The sequence below is a fragment of the Chanos chanos genome, chromosome 16 (genome assembly GCF_902362185.1).
Source record: "Chanos chanos chromosome 16, fChaCha1.1, whole genome shotgun sequence".
Lineage (NCBI taxonomy): Eukaryota > Metazoa > Chordata > Actinopteri > Gonorynchiformes > Chanidae > Chanos > Chanos chanos.
This window is the reverse complement of record NC_044510.1, coordinates 7,575,317-7,582,816: the sequence shown is the minus strand read 5'-3', so window position 1 is coordinate 7,582,816 and position 7,500 is coordinate 7,575,317. Positions and strand designations below refer to the sequence as shown.

At 43.0% G+C, this 7,500-nt stretch overlaps 1 protein-coding gene across 2 annotated transcripts in view; it reads right to left on the bottom strand.

Moving 5' to 3' along the window:
• asic2 (acid-sensing (proton-gated) ion channel 2) overlaps positions 1–7,500 on the bottom strand; it is a 261,250-nt gene that overhangs the window by 10,130 nt on the left and 243,620 nt on the right. The window lies entirely within an intron of this gene.

The window sequence follows — 7,500 nt, the reverse complement described above, 5'->3', positions numbered from 1 at the left end:
AAACAAGGCTCTCTGAACAAACAACTCCAAATGGCCAAACTTTGTTTAAACCACCCATCTTCCGAAGAGAGAGAGAGCGAGAGAGAGAGAAACAAAGAAAGATAAAAACAAAGCAAAAAAACCCCAGAGAGAGAGAGCATGTTTGACAGAAGAATAGAAGAAAGAGGCAACAGGAACAACAAATACAGAGATAAAGCACCATAATGACAGAGAATGGCGAATGAAAAAAAAAAAAAAAAAAAAAGAACAGAATGAAAGATAAGGACCAGGTGGAGCGGAAGAAAGGCCCATCTGTCCAAAAACTACAGGCAACCTGCCCCATCCCTCTAGCGATTATACATCACCCACGGGGTCCACATGGCATAGCTCCATTCACTTTCATTAGAAAGCATCACGGATATTTGGACGTTTTGTCAAACCGCCAAAATATCAATGTCAGCTCAGTCCGGGATTGGAAAGGGAGGAAACTCGATGTCTTTTCTCGTGAGCGTATCAGCTGTCATGCTCTTTCTGTCCAGAATGAAAGGCAACAGCCAGAATGGTCGTATTAGAAATTAATTTATTATACCAATTTATTATACCAAATTATACAGTTTTTTTTTATAGCGCTGAGTGACAAATAGACTTCAGCCGAGTGGTGCCTGCAAATGTCTGAACGGCTAAACTTGCCACCGAACCGAAACTGAAACCTTCAATCTTCAACATTTCAAGTCGAGCTTTCGGTAGTGGTGGGAGGTTCGATTCATTTTAGCGAACCGATTCTTTTGAGTAGTTCGAGAAGCAGAGCCGGGTGGGGATTTTTTTCCGGGTTTTCGAGTGATACTGAAGGTTTCTGAATGATTGCATTCAGTTGACTGGGAACAGTTGAATTTGGGGTGGGGGATGGGGGGGGGCTTAAAAAAAAGAAAAAGAAAAAGAACAACTCAGTTGTGCTGGTAAACTGGTACAAATGACTCACTTAAAAAGGGTTGTTCAAAAAGAACGACTCGTTCGTGAACTGCACACAACTAGCTTCCGGGCAAATAAGCGCGATTCAAGAGAGGAGGTCTAGCACCAAAAGCCTTAAGCCATGGCTGCGGAATTGAATTCCACTGAAATCATTTAATTAGCAATTAGTGACCGCATACACACGCTGGCGTTAAAAAAAAAAAAAACAGCCACACAGAATGTCTCGTTACCCATATTCCGTTTGGGGGGGACAAAAAAAAAAAAGACTCAAAACATCTGGCCAGAAATTGAACGCCATTTTAGCACTCTGAACTGCTCATCTTTATTAATGCATCAAAGATCTTTGCTAAAACATCCATGAAATTGCGATCTCCCCTAAAAATCGGACCACAGCGTTAAACGCGCGGTCCGACTTAAATTGCGTGGCTTTGGTTCCTGGTGACAGTTCCATTAAAAGCCAAAGCAATTCATGTGTGCTCTTTTGAGGTCTGCCTTCTCAGATTAAAAAAATAAATAAATAAATAAATAAGAAAATAAAAAACACACAAGAAACCGTCTAATTCATTAATTACGATTAAATGGCTTTCAGTTTGATCAACATCTTATTCATCTTCAAACAAGTCGTTCAGAAAATCCACTACAAATAACAGAGGAGCCTTCCCTGAAGAACCTTTAATAGCTGTTTTGCTATCCCTGTTTTTTTTTTTTTCCAAGGCATGGTTCACACTAAAACAGTGGCTACGTCGGCTTTCAAATGAACTTGTGTGGCTTTTACGGGAATTCTGGCTGAACTTCGCTGTGGAAACACAGCCAAGCCATTGCGATATAATGGAAACCCCCTGCACAGAGACGGCGGCATCCGTGGCCTTTCACAGCAATTACTTGTCGTTTAATCCTATTTTTGGCTCTTCATAACAGTCACGCTTACAAACTCGACGAAATTCAGTCGAGAAGTTTGTTGGGAGCGCTTTGAGGTCAGAGACGCCAAGCTGTTCGCGGCTCGGCTTTTCCTGGCCCAAAGCGCGGGGTCGGGACGCGCGCGCGGGGCGAAGATTTCGCCGATCGAAACGGTTTGTGACCGCGCGTCGATATAAGACGCGTTTTCAAAGGCCCCCTTGTGAACGAAAGATTGACTGAACCGCAGGCTCGGTCCTCCCCCCTGCTTTGCACTGCACCATATTCCTATTGGATCTCGGCCAACGGGACTCCTGCCAAGAACAGAAACCCATTACCCTCCCTCCCAACAGCAGCCACTGCGTACGTACAGAACGAGCCCGTCGCCGTGGCTCTTTAATGAACACACACACGCACACACGTTCCATTTTTCCCCCGCCACTTAAGAGTGTTGATTTTTTTTTTTTTTTTTAAACCTTAAAGCGTTCTTGGACGAGGCAAAACCTCTGAGAGCCATTCGCAAGAAAATGATTTCCACCCGGACTTGTGAAAAGATTTTAGCTTTAGGACGGTAGACGGAAGAAGACTAGCAGGACAAAAACGCTGAACGGTCCTTTTTCTGCGTGTTGCGGTCGCGCGTCTGTCTGCGTGTTCATGCATGAGAAAGAGAGAGAGAGAGAGAGAGAGAGAGAGAGAGAGAGAGAGAGAGAGAGAGAGAGAGAATGTATATGTGTCCAGAAAGACCCAGAGCCTGTGGTTGCACTTCTTCCAAGGACGTGGGAGTTATTGCCGTGGTAACCGCGAGGTTAAAATGGCAGCCTAATCAAGCATTTACCCAAGCACTATGGCATGCCCTTCGCCGTCCTACTCCACGATGATGAAGTAGCTTTCCCGGGGATTTATGTCTGACGGAGAAAGCGGAGACGGTGGAAACTGGCCGGTGTTTCCAGTGGGGGTTAAGAGGAGCTTATTGGGAAAATTTGCCCTCCCAGGTGGACTGTGCCAGATGAAGTTCCAATTTGAACACAAAACGGAAAAAAAATAATGGTCCAATTGGCAGTGTCTGCAATATATACATTTACGCAGATAGATTTCTGGTAAAAAACCTGGACAAATGAATCCCTTTATAAATACTATAATTGTGTTCTGTGAACAAGGAGGACTTTATGGAGGACATTGGGTAATAGCTTCATCCATGCTACTTGACACTGGAAAGCAGCTCAAACAGAACTTTTACATGGAACATTCAAGGCTCAATGATTGTCAGAATATGGATGACTTTTATTCTTCTAAAGAAATAGATGCTCTCTTCTAAACTATAGTCAACGGGGTTGTTTAGTACAATAACAAAAACAGAGGCAAAACACCACTGTTACATGACGCGGTGAATGAACTTGCTATGTTTAATGGTTACTGAAACACTTAGGCCTCTCTAACGTGTTTGAAGTTGCCGTTTGCATTTCCTTTGGCGTTGAGGTAGCACTCGTGAGTCGCACCAGATTTTAATCCATTTTCGGATGGATGTTTTTGCATTTTGCATTTAACCCGTGGACGTAAAAAATAAAAGTGAATATTCTACAGAAACTGCCGTTTCAGGTAAACTTTGACCGTTGATAGGATAGGTGCTTTGAGGTTGATAGGTACCGGCGATCCAGAGATATCCTTGAGAACACACTGGGAGGACTAAAAATGAGGGGGCGAGTTACAAGCGAGGTTAATGAGGTGCTTCGCGGCTAAAAAATCGAATTTTTATCAAAAGATGGTTTTGTTTAAGCCCATTAAAGGTGACACAGCATGTCTTAATTGCATCTCTCTTCGTGCCTGCTTCACAAGCTAACTAAGCGTCAGCTCAGGCTCAGATGATAACCCACGGGTAATATGGAGTGATAGAATACAAGGGAGAGTGCAGGAGAGAATTGCGCAGAGAAAAAAAAAAAGATGTAGTCAACTTTCCTACCAATGTGGATTATGATGTTAATAAATGAAACACAAATCTTTGATGGTTCGGGAGAGTTTCAGAGCTTCGCATCTGAGATAATATATATAAAAAAAAAGGTGTTAGCGTATTCCGCAGTTTGTTATGACTCTACCGTAGATCGTGAATGCTTAAACGCTTTGTTTAACTATGCAGGGAGAGTTATTTCTCTAAGTCCCCCCAGGTGTTGAATTAGACTACGGTTGAACTACGACTGAAGAGCGTAGGTGATTTGCATAATCAAAACGCTGACGATTATCATTACATACTATAACAGTGATATCTGCAATGTAGATACAATGAGAAACACACACAGTTTGAGTTTTTTGGTTCAGTTTGTTGATCACCAGGTCCTAGATCAGGTCCTTTTCGAATGAGCTGTGTGTGACGATTGGAACAGCATAACAACGATGATCAACAATGTTTTTTCCATTTTCTCCATTTCTGCACCTGACAACAATAACCCAGAGAAAGATCGACGATTAGAGACGGAGAGCAGAACCGCTGATAAGGATTTTGATGCGTAAATCGTATTATGTTATCTCCTCTATGCATTTATTACGAATATGAAACATATTCGAACTGGGGAGAAAAGGCGTCTCTACGACCACGGCACACGCAAAGTGGAGCCACGTCGCTGGTTTTTCTGGTTTTCCGTTTTGATTGAGTTGTTCGGCTTGTGTCCACCTTACTTGTTACCGGTAGGTGACTGGGATGCTATTTGGGTTAAATACACTATAGTTTGTGGTGGTTAGCTGGTGTCTGTGTAAAGTTATTTGGCTGATATTTTCAGATTATCTGAACCAGGGGCGGTCGGCCGTCATTGATTCAGGGACGGAGTCGTTTTTTTTTTACGTTATCGCAGCTAGTCGGATTTTGCGAGGCCGGCCGGGAGCCTTTTTTTTTTTTTTTTTTTGCGTGGAAAACTCAGAGACAAGTGGTTTCAGTAACGTCAGCCCAAAGCACTGACAGGGTTAAATGTCCCCTAAAGGGCACCGCAGGATTTTAAAGCTCACGGGCGAATGACATTTCCCTCTCACCTCAACGTGAGAAGACACCAGGAGTATTTAGTTAAGGTGTCTGGCTTTTCCCCCGAGGGGGGCTGAGGCAGAACGTGTCAAATCTAGGCTGGATGGAGGACGGGTAAAGAGGAGAGAAAAGGTAAAACTATGCCTTGGGAAGTCTTCTGGATTTTTCACAGCCTAAATCCCAAGGTGAAGCTAATTAGTTGATACTAAATTTACAGCCTTTTCCTCCAGTTAGGAGTGTGAAAAAGTAGGGGGAAACTCTTTCACACTCTCTCTGTTTCAGTTTCTGGGGGAAACCAGGGCAAACTTGAGACGCGTGCGCACGCACACACACACACACACACACATACACACACACTCACACACTCTCTGTTGGTCTCTCTCTCTCTCTCTTTCAGACTTTCCCTCTCTCCTCTCTTTGTCTATCCCTCCATTTCTCAGTCCGTACTTTGTAACAAGAGAGAGCACACTGCTGCAGTGTCTTCATAGCCCCAGGCCTGCACATCATTTCTAACGATAATTGGCTCTTGATTGACCTTTCTAGTTAAATGCTGAAGATGATATCCCTCTCCTCCCCCCCACCTCCCCTCTTCTTATTGCTTCTCTCTCTCTTTTTAAAACATCTGACTTTTTAAGTCTTTTGTCTCTTTTATCCTTTCAAAGAACCATTTTTCCTATTTAACATTTGATGTTTGTCTGCCCGTGTATTGACGCTTTGGGAAACAGAAAGCGGTTAGATAATTAACCTTACTTGACCGAGATGGCTCGTCTTTTTAAACCTCTACGGCCAGAGAAGGAGAAGATGTAGAGGATAGAGCGGGAAAAATAGTGGGAGGGATTGATTTAAAAGAAAAGGGAGAAAGAAAGAAGAGAGAGAGCGGTAATCCAGGTGGACGTGTTCATGTACTCCCTCATCTAGCCAGGTATGAGATGAGCCCTTGCACTGACAGTCTCAGATAATGCTAACAACAATGCCCCCCCCAAAAACAAAAAAAAACCAAACAAAGCCCGCCGGAAAACAGTGATCTTTCAAACAGGGCCAGACCACCGTTGATCTATCCCAAGACCCGAGAGACAAAGAGCGATTGCCTTCCTTTGATGGAATGAAATTTTTGTGAGGTTTTTTTTTTTAACGTATTTAGCAGGAGGAAACGCTAAACCTTTTTTGCCTTTGGTTTGCATACGTACGCGCTCGTGCACGATGCTAACCTAAGCACCTTTCGATTTTACGCCTCGTAAACTAAGCGTGTTTGCTGCTAGTCTAATTTGTTATTGTACATGCCTAACAATTACAACATAGACTTTTTTCTTGTTTTATCAGCTGGTCCTAATATTACTCTGATTTAATCTTGTAGAAATCAGTGGTAATTTCACTCAGTTTGCAAATAATCATTAGTGACAGAATTACTGCAAAGCACCAATTATGGGTGACATGCTGTATGACTAAATCGCTTTCAGCCAATGATCATTAACGCTCTTGACTCTGGGGCAGCAAACAGCCAATCAGAATTAGAATAGCATGAAATGACACTAATTTGTGGTGCTGCACTGTGGTTCAGTGATTGGTTGATTAATTGATGGATGGATTGACTAATTCATTAATTCATTTATTGATCCCCATGAGGGAATGTCGATTATTCGGCATATCAGAAATAAACAATGAACCAAAACATGCAAAACAAATTCAGTCTTAGTGTCAATCACGTGAACATCTGAACCAATAACCTTATCAACCATAAAGGTCAGGACAATTAAAACATACTACAACAAGCAACTAACAACAAACTATCACACATCTGGATCCAAGCAGAACAGACAAGCGTGTATGACCAAGTCGGGAGCTGTTCCGCGACAAGCGATTTCATAGCTACCCAAATGACCTGTGCCAAAAGTCAAACTCGTCCAGCGGTTAAGGAGCATTCCCGATTGGACGATCCTAAATTCCTGTTAGCCAGTTAACGAAAGGATCGAACCTTTGTGGTGCGGCCTCCCGTAACAGCATCCTCAGTATACTAAACAAGCAATGAAATCCATAAAAAAAACCACGACGGATTTACGGATACAACAGTTCCACAGCATTCAACACAGCGTTTAGATCGAGTGAGGGGTCGGCAGTCGGACGACCTTGTCGGAGCCGCGTGCTAAACTTGCCGTCATCTTTGCTTATCGTTCGAATGTCCTCTAGTCACAGGCCAGAGAGAGGGAAACATCCAGAAGTTCTCAGGAGAGCCGCTTGGACCAACACTAAACACACTCGTTAGGTTAATTATAACCAAACACAGGTTAACATCCTTTAAAAACAGTCTTCTTCTAACGTGATCGTTTCCACGGGTTCAGCTTCAGCATGACAGTTATCCATGTTTTTTTTTCTTTAATCCATTTTGTCTTCCTGTGTAATGCTATATATAGTAAACAAGCTGTTCTTTGTTTGGTACTCCCCTATAATAGGAAGCTGCCTTAAGTCTCCTGGCTATTCCAGTGTGACGGGGCACTCATAGAACAGAACTGTGATTGAAGCCAGTCTCTAATAACAGAGCTGAGAGGTCCTGTCATCTTCTATCAGTGAGACAGACTCTCAAAGCAACACAAACACAGCAAAAGAGGGAGGAAATTGAGAAGAGAGAGAGAGAGAGAGAGAGAGAGAGAAGAAAGGGA